The sequence below is a fragment of the Prinia subflava genome, chromosome 1, assembly GCF_021018805.1.
Source record: "Prinia subflava isolate CZ2003 ecotype Zambia chromosome 1, Cam_Psub_1.2, whole genome shotgun sequence".
NCBI classification, from domain to species: Eukaryota; Metazoa; Chordata; class Aves; order Passeriformes; family Cisticolidae; genus Prinia; species Prinia subflava.
This window is the reverse complement of record NC_086247.1, coordinates 123,781,899-123,794,950: the sequence shown is the minus strand read 5'-3', so window position 1 is coordinate 123,794,950 and position 13,052 is coordinate 123,781,899. Positions and strand designations below refer to the sequence as shown.

The 13,052-nt window shown below is 37.9% G+C and overlaps 1 protein-coding gene across 4 annotated transcripts in view; it reads left to right on the top strand.

The window, feature by feature from the left end:
- The window catches only part of HDAC9 (histone deacetylase 9), a 278,167-nt gene that overhangs the window by 36,419 nt on the left and 228,696 nt on the right, over positions 1-13,052 (top strand). The gene's annotated exons all lie outside the window — the stretch shown is intronic.

The following is a 13,052-nucleotide window of genomic DNA, read 5'->3' as shown; positions in this document are numbered from 1 at the left end:
GGAAAGTGGATTCCTTTCACTCCACTGGGTTGTTTGGTTTTTTTTTTTTCTGAAAATACCATATATCATCCTGAAATTACTTTAACATGATGTCCACTGTATTACAGAAAGGAAGAAGTGCTTGTAATCCAATGTGACAATAATGGTGAACAGACAATCATTTATCATGGAATAGTTGCAGATCTCTTTCTTGGAAGAAGGTCAGTTTTGACCTTTCTGAAGAGTAAATTGGAAACTGTTTACAGTGTAATACCGTTACCTACAGTTACTAATTTTATCTTAAACACCTTTATCCTTCACTTCTTTTCAGCAAGATCAGAGAGTCTTGAAAGGTAAATTGCATCTTTAAAAGTTTTGGATTTTTTTTCGCTCTGGAAACACCACTGTACCTACACTAGAAAAAACAGCCTTGGTTTCTTTAGTCATGTTTGTGTCTTTCTACCCTTTGTTAATATGATTCTCATTTAGAAACAGGAACTGTGAAATGTGGCGAGGAATAAATAGATCTCTTCTAAATAGACATTGTCAAGGAAGAGCTAAGGAAGTGAATTGTGCAAATTCTTAGAACCGAGTAACGTTTATTTCAGAAAAAGACATTTCTCAGCTCTCTACTTCATCAGGATGTCTTCTAAGATGAGGTGGAGCAAACTCTATAAGAGATGGTACATATTCTGGAAATGCATGAATAATGAAGGTAACAGACCATGATATTTGGTAGTTGTCACATTTCTTAAGAAAGATCATATGCTATTTTTTTAATCATCTCTGGTGTGGAAGTTGAGCCATTCATTTTAACTGTATTTAAAAGTAATTTAAGGTCAGAAGCTGTTTTACATGTCTGTTGACTAGCAACTTCAGTTTTCTTTATTTTGTCTGGCAGATGTAGATATGATTGGAAATGAAATGGAATTTTGTGGGTACATAAGTTAGCTCTTTCTAAACCAAGACCATCCATTGGTCACCTTGGGACTCTGATTAGTGGAGAATGTGAAAGATAATGGCATTGGGTGTCAGCTTTTCTCTGAGGTGTTCCATCAGATGCATAGCTCTCAGTTGAGAGAATAGTACTCGTGTGCTTGGAATGAGTGAAATCAGTGTCATCTCCATCGGCTGCATTTCCAGACATCCTTTTCTGCAGGTAGCCTGACTGACACTTGGACATTCTCTCCTTTTATGTGCTGTGTCCAGACCCTGCTATTCCTGTAGTTTCTGCAGAGTGCTTCTGTCCACAGCAGTGGGTAGCTAGTTGTTGTTTAGATGTTGTGTTAGTTCTGGGACGTGGTGGTTTGTGCTGGTGAGCAGGGGGAAGTCACTTCATGGGGTGTATTCATCCCCTTCAGTTCCTAGGACATGGGGTGAAATATGCTTTATGGATGTTACCAGGGTCTCAGCATTCATTTAATTACTTGAACTTTACAGTCAGCAGAGAGAATGCTTGGCCAAGGCTGGCTGTTGGCAAATCCATAACAGTGTAGAAATTTCAGTTCAGTTATGCACTATCAGATCCTGATTAAGGGGAAAAAAAACCCCACAAGTACATCTAAACATTAAAAATAAATAACCTCATTTGCCAAAATAAACTCCTGTTTCTTATCAGCATAACCTTAAGATATAAGTGTACATGGCACAAATATAAAAACCATAAGAAGGGAAGCAGTCAGGAAGAATTTTCACATTTCTGAGAAAAAACAGTTTTGAATAGAAGAACTTACTAAGCTATGCTGCTGATAGTGCAGCCTTCTGCAGTACCTCGATGGGGATAGAACCTTGATGAGGATGATTCAGGCTAGATTTCAGTTTGTCTCATGTCAAAGCAAACATATTAATAAATCAATGCTTCACCCTAGTACTAGAGCTTTTCTGTGGAAAACCTTCAATTAGTTGTGCTGCCTTTTCCTCCCAGTGCTTAATATGCAATGCCTGATGGATAATTCCATAGCATGCCATCTCATTGATCACAAAAAGTTCTGCTTAGACTGCAGAACTTAAACACTTACTTGCAAGTTGCCTCTTGTATTGCAGAATTTTAGCTTGTTGTAATGATGTTTCCAGCCAGGTTCAAAAGCTCAGTCAACAGGACTAAATGTGCTGAGAGTTGTTCATCTTAGGTCTGGTGAGAGGGAACTTCTGCTCTGAGTGATTAATGTGCTAAGTGGGGGGTGGGAGTTTCCATATGACTAGGATTTATTTAAATGACTGGCATTCTCAAAGGACCCAGAGAGTTTCTTGAAGAGTAATTTCTAGTGCTTGACTCCATTAGTCTAGTGTGCCTGTTCCAGGCCTGATCTGTGGGTTTCTGAAACTTGAGCTTGAAATTTGAGAAGAGTTCCCGCTGATTTTTTGTAGACTTCTTAGTAGGAAATTTAATTTCTTGCAAAACTTACTTAAGATGCTCTTATTTGAAACTGAAGAAATGCCCACTGACTTTCTGCATATCAGATGAGATGAAGAGAGAAAAAACCAACCCACTAGTACGAAAAATGGACCTGCTGAAATGTGGAAAACCAAAAATGGGTAATAACTTTTGGCTTTTTCAGTTTTCTGAACTGCACTTGCTAAGTGGCATCAGAATTGCGTAGAAATTTTCAATGTCGTTTCTTTAACATCACAGATGAATTTTTAGAAGTGTTATATTGGTGTCTGGAATATTACCTAATGCAGAACCATTTTTTCAGTGTTTATTTAGAATAATAGTCACAGAAAATATCTCCAGCTAATGTACTGTGAAAGTTGCTGTCATCTTAATTTCTATAGTTTACTTTTCCAGTTCTTAAAAATTACAAAGACAAATGTAGGCTAGAGTGAGGAGAGATGTTTGTTTGTTTCCTGTACTCACCACAGTAAATCCATAACTCTACTTACTGATTGAGTTGACTGAACCATAAATAAACTGAAGAAAACCTGCTGTATTTGCAGGTGGTAAAAAGACTTTTGAGTACAGCAGTGTCTTGAACTTAAGAAAGTTCACAGAAAGTTGCACAGAAACATAAGTATTGTTCTTATGTAAAATATTATATTTTTATTCCTTAAAATTTTGTTAATGTGAAGTATTACAAGAAAAGTATACTAGTAGGAATTTTGTTAGGAGCACTTGAAGTGAAAAAGGTGATTTTCTTACAGGAAAGAACCACAACTAAACTTTATTTTCATTATGTTTTGTATCTACATAAATGTAGAGTAAATAGTGATGCATGTTCTTCTCAGTGCTTTTGCTGTTCATTCAGATTTTGTAGTTGTCCTGAAGCCTCAGGCTGACTCCCTCTGGTGGCTGAAACCAAGTCCCTGCATTCCAAAGAGAGCCTTTCAGAGATCTCTCCGTTCTGGAGAGCACAAATCACGAATAATAGTTTCTAAGTTTAATGTTACATCATTATGAAAAACTATAGAAATAGTTTTTCTTGCTCTCATACAGTGTAGCATTAGTAGTAGGTTAGTATTGCTATGTTTTGAATTTCAAGCAGAGATTTACAGTCCTTTTTCAAGAAATCAAAGTAGATTGTCAAACACAGATATGGACAAAGCAGGCTTGAAAAGTGGTGAAAAGTGAAAAAAAACTGGAAAGGTGCAATTTAGATAAGTAGTGTAATAGTAATGGTGCTAAGTGAGTCATACGATTACATGAACAAGGTCTTTTATATCTGGCTTGGGATTTTTTTCAACTTGGGAACATTATTTGATTTTAAAAGTAAACGTCTAACAGTTTATCTTTGTCAAGACACCCTTTTAGTATAAAAGGAATAATTCTTCAATATTTGGATTACAGCTCTGAACCTGAGATATCTGTCTCCGTTTTTCAAGTAATTCCCCCAAATCCCAAATGGCAAAATATGAGAGAGACTTTTTGTGATTACTTACTGCAAATGATTATGGTTTGGATCTATACTCTGCAAAACCTCAACTGTCTTCACATTAATGAGACAAAAATATAAGGAGGCATCCTAGAAGATTGGCATTTCCTTGCTTGTGAGTTTGAAATAATGCTTTTCATATATTTTATATAATCTCTTACTGGAGTGCCTGCCTTATGTAAGGTCTCAGTAATGGAAATGAGGCCATCTGCATGGCAGTCAAGGTTGTTTCCTGAAAGACATACTCTGTCTGCAGCAGAAAATAAATTAGATGAAGACCTTTAAAACCTTCAAAACCCTTTCATCAAGCTGAGAGGGACCTTCCTCAGTAACTCCTCCTTACATTTCTGTAGAGCAGCCTGTCTTCTCTGCCTACTGACATCATTATCCATCCAACTTTGGGGCTTGCCTGCTGCTTAACATTCCTATCGGCTATTGGCATTGTTTCTGCTTTTCATGTTCTGCCACTCCTGACTGAATGCCACCATCTAATAAACCCTACCTTTCCTTTGCTTTGTGTCATCACTGGGAAAGCATCTTCTCCATTCTTTTTTCCCTGCCTTACCCACAGTGTTTTCTCTGTGCATGTTGTCAACTCTTCAGCTGCTGGGTATCAGTAATCCAGCAGGCAGACTTCTGAGACACAGCAAGCCAGCAGTTTAGTGTTGTGTATTCATTTCATTTCAGTCCCTGTGCAAATATGCTCGATGTTTTATGTGAGCAGAGGGAGAGAGAGTCCCTTGAGTGTGCTGCAGTTGAAGGCAATGTGGTACAAAGGGGAGCAAAATAGAAAAAATGTATAATATAAACAGATGCATCTTTGCTAATAAACAAACTGTTTTCTACAACTGTTAATTCTACATAGAATACATAAGAGCTTTATTTCTGAGCTAGCACAGTAACTGTGTTGCCACTTTCCAACTGGCATGACATTTACTATCTCATTAGAAAGATTTTTTTAGAAGGCATTAATATCCTTCTGTTGGATTTTCCCCCTCCTCTTGGGGGAGGTTTCTGTGCTGAGGATCAACACCATTTTTAGCCCAATGCTTGTCCAAGATCAAGATGTTCCATAAATGTTTATCAGAAACACTGGAATAATAGAAGGTCTTTCTTGATTTCCTGGGTATAATAAACAAGTTGTAAGCCTAAGAAGTTACGTGTAAATGCTAGATTTTTTGTCATGCAGTAAAAAGGAGAAAAACCAACTCCTAATTATTGTAGTGTTTTGGGGAGCACATACTTCTACTACAACAACAACAACAAAAGGATCTGGAAGATACTGTTTTCAATGCATTTTTGGGGTCAGTCATCTTTTTTCCTAAAAAACAAAGTTGCCAGCAGTTCCTTGAAAGATGTGCCCTACATCTTGCCTTCCAAGGGTTTTGTTTGGAGCACTGGCTGTCACACCCCTGAAATAGCAATGCTATTTGGGGATACTTGTTCATCAAACCTCCACCCACTGTCTTATTTGCTTGGAGCATGCTGCCCTGTGATACTTCAGGACATACCTGCTGGCATGCCCAAATGGTAGCTGTTGTGATACCCTCACTTCAAGGAGGGGCTTTTTCTCCCTCTCCTCTCTGTCTGTCATCACCTTGAGATTAGAATAGTGGTAGCCTCACTGCTGTGAATTATTCAGCAGGTGTAAACACAACAATGTCACGAATGTGCCTGCAGCATTCACGGGTGGAGAGGAGATGAAAGAAAAGTGAGTGACAATCCTAAGCTCTGGATGTGTTTGGTACCCTTGGTTGCAGCCTCATGTTGCCTCTAGGTCAGTGATGAGGCAAAGACTGCAGGTCTCTCGAACCCTCCATGGTGCCCTTTCAGTCAGCCTTAACAACCTGGGGCACTTGGTACACGGTCTTTTTACGTGGAATGATACTGATACAATTGAAAACATGTTGTCTTTCTCGTGTGGGTGTGGCATCAATCATTTTACTTTATATATATGTTGTATCATGTCTTCTCCATGATTTTTTTTAGCATTTCAGGATATGATGCAAGAATTATGTATGCAAGTGCACAGACACAATTATGGGTCTTATATTCTTAAATTGCTTTCAATTTAATTATTTAGTTTTAGGGTTTTATTGAAGTGACTGGAAGATACTGATAAGCTGGTACTTCCTGACCTGGAGGCATTGTACCTACATAGTTCTTTAACCAGTGCTGCCACCAAATCCAGCCTGAGTTGGCAGGGTTCTCACTGGCAGTACTGATTTGTTTTTAGAAGATTCACAGCCAAAGGAGTGCTGTATTACATTCTTCCCTGACATTTTTTTGTGCATGGCTACCGTGCAGAGGGCACATTAGTGTCTAATTGGTTAACCTGGTGCCATAACTAATCTGATTGATTATCGTTATCTATTGGAATCATCAGTATGTCTTAGATTTTGGAACTGAGAATAAACTTACAAAGAAATTACACATTTTAACTATGTGTGCATTTATCTTTGTCCTGTTTTTATCTTGCCTGCAGCAGTAGCATCTAGAATTTAGGGTATTCATGTTCCTTATATCAAAAAGGCTTATTCTGGAAAGTGAAGATATGTCTCTGTGCTGATGGGTGTAGAGAAATGTGTATGTAAGGGCTCTCCTAGGTGAAATATAAATAAAGTAACTCAGAACCCCAAATATAGCTCAGCTTGGATTTCTTGATAACAGACCATCCCAGGTTTGAGTTTAAAAGTGTTTCATGTTCTGGTGTGATTTACTGGGCACATTTACCTTTATTCCTGTGATAGAAGTGGTTGGCCTGATATTTGCATGAGCTCTGGCAGGCTCGTAAGTGGAACTTTCACTCATGTATTCAGTGTGGAAGAAACAGCAAATGCTATAACATTTAAAAACTTTCTGGTGATAACAAATTAGATGGCATTTATGTTTGTGCTTATAATGAGTGTTTGACTCAAAAGCCTATTTGGACAGAAGGAATCTGATTTTAGTAAATCAGTATAATAAAGCCTTTGATTTTTTTACCGAAGCCAGCTAACTGTAACTTCAGTGTTGGTATTTCAAGGCCTCTCACTGATATTTTAGAAGTTTGTGGTTGTTTGAGCTTCCTTTCCAGGCCCTGGGGAAATAAGAGTATGGTAAATCAAAGCCCAGATCGCTGTTTGCATTTATTTTACTTCTCATTATGACATGTATGCAAACACTTAAAAGAAATAGGAAAAAGGTATAATCATGATAAGATCCCTTTTTTAGAACAAAGGGGAATACTTTTCTAGTTTAATTTATTACACTTCCCCTTAATACTATAAACTGAATTGAGTGCCTCATCAAGTTTGACAGTTCACTTATACTTCTAATTCAGTGATAGTACTTTTTAAAATAATTACTGATTCCTGAGAGATAATCCAAGAAAATAACTGGAAAATACTTTTTGTGTTCTGAAATGTGTCTTAATTTCTTGCATTTTTTCTTTTCGAAGTGGGAAAGTTTTAAAAGTGCAAAGTGCAATTGAGTACTTAACTGCCAAAAAAAGTCACTGTGCTACTTTTGAAAGAAATTTTCCATTTTCATTTGCAGTTTTTCTTCTTTCTTTGTCTGTGACAACCAAAATCCAGTGTAAGTTTGAGGATATATCATGAATGAAAAATATTTGGTAACATTCAGTGAAATCTAGGTGACACTTTTTTCAATTTGAGGCATTGTCTAGCATAATTGAGAGCAGAGAAAGAAACTGCTGATTTTATATATTGCAAAAAAGTTTTATAAATGTCATCCTAAATCTGGATGCTTTTGTCCCCATGCTGAAATGAGATGCTCTGAAGGCTGTCTTCTTTCATCCCTGTTCTCTTGAGAGAGGCTCTGCATCTACCTTCTCAAGTGGCATAAAGAAGCTTTGCCTATATTGAAGTTAACAGAGGAATGACAGATTATGCCAGCTGAGAATTGAGGTGCAAGACTTTAGCTACCAGAGCTGAAATGATAAAAGCATCCCATGGGAGGTAACCTAACCTTTCACAGTTTATTGATCATCTGACTTGTACTTCTGATGTCACTAGTTATTCTTAACCTTTCAGCCTCTCGCTCCTGCCGTCTGCCACGCAGGTCTGGCTGTGGCACCGCCTCTCCTCCAGGGAGCAGGCTCCAGATTAGGACATTTTCTGCACTCCTGAACACTGAACAAGTGCTGTGGCAGTTTTCATGCCAGTCTCAGTCCTCTTTAGTCACAGCTATTCAAACCCACTTTGCTTGCCTAGTTTGCCAGCATCCTCCCCAGGAACACATCGCTCCCGTGTTTACACTGTGGCCCCACTGCCACCTTAGCACTGTGCCAGGGCTGCTCTTGGATTACAGAGTGAGCAGTGTCCCTCTAATGCAGCTTCTCAGAGCAGAAATTTAACTCCTTTTCCTGTGTTTTATCCTCTGCTCATGTCTTATTGCCTGGCCAATTCTTCTCTGTCCCATCTCCTGCCAGTTACTATGTGGTTCACATGGCTGCCAAAATTTCTCTCTTACCCTCTGTTCCATTTTCCTGCAACTTTCAGCCTCCTACAGTATTTCGTATTTTCAGTCTTTTCAAAGATTTTTTAAAATCTGCTTTTCAGGTAGTGGTATTTTTCAAGTCCTGAATGAGTTGGCACATAAATCTGGTTAAAAAGATTCAAGGTTTAAATTGTAGAGTAAATTTAAAGTATTGTCTTTATTGGTGAGGGGGTGAATATTCCACTCTTCTCAGCATTTAGGGCTCTTTTCCATAAATTTCTTAGTGCTCTGATTATGCCATGACTGACTGATGGCTAATTCTGCAAAAAAGGAGGGTTTTTACTTTCTTTGTGTGAAGAGGCCAAATGCAGCCAGTTTCCTTTACACTAAAATGTGCAAAATTAATCTGGTTTGTTTTCATTTTATGAAAAGCATATGAAAACTATGAAAAATACCGTCTGTACAAGTTAATAATAACTTTGGCTCTTCTTTGTGGAGCTGAGTTCAAAAGAGTAGCACTGCTTCAAACTCTCATTCTCTTTTCTTTGTAATACTTCCCCAAGCTGCTTTCTGGGGAAAGGTGTGGCCATTTCTTTGCATACTGGTTCTTCTAGATTTTACTTGGGTTTGGTGTGTTTTCAGGAATATGTTTTTATTACCTAATACTGCTGGTTGGAGAAACTTGTCATCTGTCTTTTGTCAGATGTAATTTTGATTTAGTGTTCCAACTTCTGTAGTCCTTCTTGTTCACTTTATAAACCTTAACTGCTTCTTCTGTTTAAGTTTGCCTTGAGCAACCAAGGCAGGAGAAGGAGGCTCACCAGCCTCATGCCCTGCTGCTATCTCTAGCCTTTTTTATTGTCCCAAGATTGTAACTGAGATGTTCTTTTGAGAAAAGGTTAACTTGGATCCCTGCAGTCCACACAGTTCCTCTTATGTAAGAACCATAGACAAGATGGTCTATAAGCAAGTCTACTAGAATTCTTCTTGATTGCATCTCAAGTCAGTCATGGTGACTGTTCAGCTGATGACAGCATTCCTTGTTTACGTTCCTGGATTTAAAGGTGGCAGAAATGTCTGTCAAGAAAGGTAACTGCCAACAAAAAAAGAAGATTGCCTTTTTTGGGAGATGGTGATAAGAATGTGGGCTTTATTTTCCAATGTTTTCCTTTAGCATTTGTGATTTGGAAGATTTGTGTTTCTAATACACCAGGAATTGAAACCAGTTACCAGAAACAGAGATTGAAATGGCATCTCTTAGTGGAAGACTTAACAGTTGTTCAGTGTTCCCATTTTAAGGAATGGTTTCAAAATGCAAACACTGAGAGTTTACCAAGCTCCTTTACCTCTTTTTACACATGCTCTAAGCATCTAAATCATTCAACAAGAATGCCATTTTTCAAGTGTCTTATTTTCTTTCCACAGAATTTCAAAAGCCCTGTGGGAAGTGCCATCTATGGAGTATAATTGATATGGACACTCTTCTGAGACTATTTTTGTTGTTATGTTTCAAGATAAAGGCAGTTGAGTACTTATAGGAAAAATAAATACATATGCCTTTTGCAATGTGTTGTAACTGAAAATTAAATATTTTTCTACTCAAATTTTGGCATATTTCCTGGAATCACTGAGCTTTCAGTAACGTTTTTAGTTAATATTCTGCAGCCTACTGTTGTATTCGCCGCAGCTGACAGGAGCTAAGAGAGTTTGTCTTTATTTAACCTTAGAGAGGAATCCCAGGCTTGCTCTGTAGTTGGCAGAGCTGCTAGGAGGGATCTGCTGTGGACTGCAGGGGAGAGAGTGAGGACAGGGTCTGAACCATGCCTGCTACAGATTTACTCCATTGGTGATATGAAAATCCTGAAGAATAAGTGAACTTAGCTTTTATCAAACTCTGATTACTATTTGCTTTCATTAGCCATCCCTTTCCTTCTTTGTCCAATATTTTTATGAATCCTGTTGCTTAGATCCTGCATCCCACTGCACCTCGTGATGTTGAGGGCACCGATTAGGACTTTAACTTTTTACCTATAGCATATATCTGTGTGGAAGGGGTTAAAAAACATAAAAAGCCCCAATGAGAGTAAACATTCTGTATCATCTTTGCTCTCCAGAGATTTAAAATTGCAGTGGCGTGCTGGTGGGAGGAAGATGCTTCAGCTACAAGTCAAAGCTTTTAAAGACGCTGATTCTGATTCTCTGCTCCATTACACATTTTTCACACTGACGTAGCTCCACGGAGCTGCTTTGTCTCTTTCTTGTCAGCTAGTAGCAAGTAAGAATATAAATGGCTTGTGGAATTAGGACTGTAAAACAGACAGTAGCAAACCATTCAGTTTATTGGTGATCTTATAGTTACTTGTGTAGAATAATTTCATAGATGAGGTTGACTATTACCCAGCTAACTATTACTTAGTTCACTTTTAAGTAATTATCCCTAAAATTTAAGATTTGCTGTGTCAGCAGTTGTTAGAAGTATTGGTGGTCACCTTACCGTTAGCAATATTTATGCCAGGAAATAAATACTTGTCTTGATTTGTCAGTAAATATTGGCACTGAAATTACATTAACAATTATGTATTGATTTCTATGGATTCAAGTCTAGAGCTACCCTAGTATTTGTTTTCCCCCATGTTAAAGAATGAGGTTAAGATCAATTTGATGAAGTAGATATTCCAGTGCTAGAATAATTATTTGAGTGTATGAAAATTCTAGAAAATGTGTAGGTTACCAAACTGAGCCTGGTTTCAGTTTCAGATTTAACTAATAGTGAAAGGAAATTTCCATTGTTAAAAAAAATCTGAAGGCCTCCCCTCATGCTACATTCTCTGAAAATGAAGAAGTGGGATGCTGGTCCAAGATGGGAAGTATAATTAGCCTGATCACCGTGCAGACCTGTAGAGGTTGATTTTCAGCCAGTATCTGCAAAATAAGCTGCAGGGTTCAGTTTGCAAACACTATTGTGAACCAGACCCTGCAGGATTTGCTGAGCTCCAGTTACTGCTCCCAGTAAGTCTTATTATCCTGTCGCAGGAGATGTAAGAAAATCCATCTCTCCCCTTTAAACGTGATAAACCTTTGTCACCTGCAATGCAATTAATGTTAAAAATAGAAGAGTGCTGATGATAAGATTGTGACTTGCAGGCAATGAGCCACTGTCCAAGTACAGGAGACTTATCTGGTGGGCCAGTCAGCCTACACGGTTTGCTGTCAGTTTGCTGATTGCCATTTCTCTTCGGGTTTGATGAAATATTCATGTCTTTGCTCTGCTCTCTGCAAGCACTATTGATTTCTTGTATAAACGTGGCTATATTTAGTCTAGACAAATGGAATGTGGATTGCTGCTGAATAAATGGGATGAAAGGCTGGGGGTTTGCCTGTCCGTTTCTCTTGGTCGGCGGCAATTATTTATAATCAAGAGTAGTTTTTGTAAGTTAAAGGTGATTTTTTATAATTTAGTGATTAGTCTCAGAACAAAAGTAAGCACTTAGACACAATCATTCTGTTGGGATAGCGGGTTAAGAAGCCAAATTATGCTCTGAGGTTTACAATCACAGTTATTAGGATTTAAAAAAAGGGGCCCTGAAAAGTGTATGTTTTCAGAATTCTGAGAACAAAAAAGTGTGATCAGTAGAAAATATTTGGTGCCTTTTCTCTTATTTTCATAAAATCTTTTACTAATAGATTTGATTGTACTGTTAGAATTCAGTCCTCTCCATTTGCTGCATTTTCAACTTCTACTGCTTGAATTTTGCTGCCTCTGCTTACTAGAGTATTTCTGTTTCGTTTTGGTTTTCTCCTTGGAAATAAATACAGCTGCAGCAGAGAAAAAGGAGAAAATATGCTTAAAATCTTGTTCCCAAGTAATTTCCAACAGCATGTTTGTTTTCAGTTAGTAATCTTATTTTCCAATGAAGATAGTGGAGGAGTAGGAACTGGAGTGGATGTGTTTGTGTTTCACTGTCCTCTTGTGGATGGAATCAGAATTGCTGGGCTTTAGCAGAGACCTTCAGCTGCTATTTATTTTCGTCTTGTAGATATGCTGCTTGTCAGTCTTTTGTTCTTTCAGATAAGCTTACACTCACTCTCTTCACTTGATGTGCAAACCAGAGCTTTACAAGTATTGTAGTGAAAGTGATCAAATCGCTCTCTTCTGCTTCTTTTTAGTCCCTTTGATTTAAATTAGGAGATAGAAAATACAGGGTCCTCCATCAAGTACTTTAATGCTGGACTAAGAATTTATAACATTGCTACAACAAATTCAAATAATTAATTTTCTTACAGGCCATATACAGTGTGCTATGCATGTTGGTTGTTTTTCCAAAAGCTGTGTTAAAACTTCTCATTTTATGTGTCAAATTATTTCCCCGTATTATATGTTATTCCTCTGTGTTTGCCAGGTATATTTACATGCAGTAGCCATGTAGCAGTGAGTAGTTTTTCATGTGTAACACTATCCTCAGAAAATCTACACACTGGCTTTGCAAAATCTCTTGCAGTGCAGTGGGAACTGCAATGCCTTCATCTTATGCTGAGGAAGTGCCCTGAGTGTTTATTGTGTAGCATCAATAGTACCTAGGGGATTTTTACTAAATATTGCTCCATTGGGCTACGACATGGTTTTAGAACTGGGTTGTGTGTTAACCTGTTTAGCAGAATGTTAATCTGGGAGCATTTTTGCAGAGAATGGAAAGGAAGTGCTGAGGTTTGCATACAGCATAGATTGCGTTAAATGTTGTGAAAGGTCTGTACATTGAAACAGTC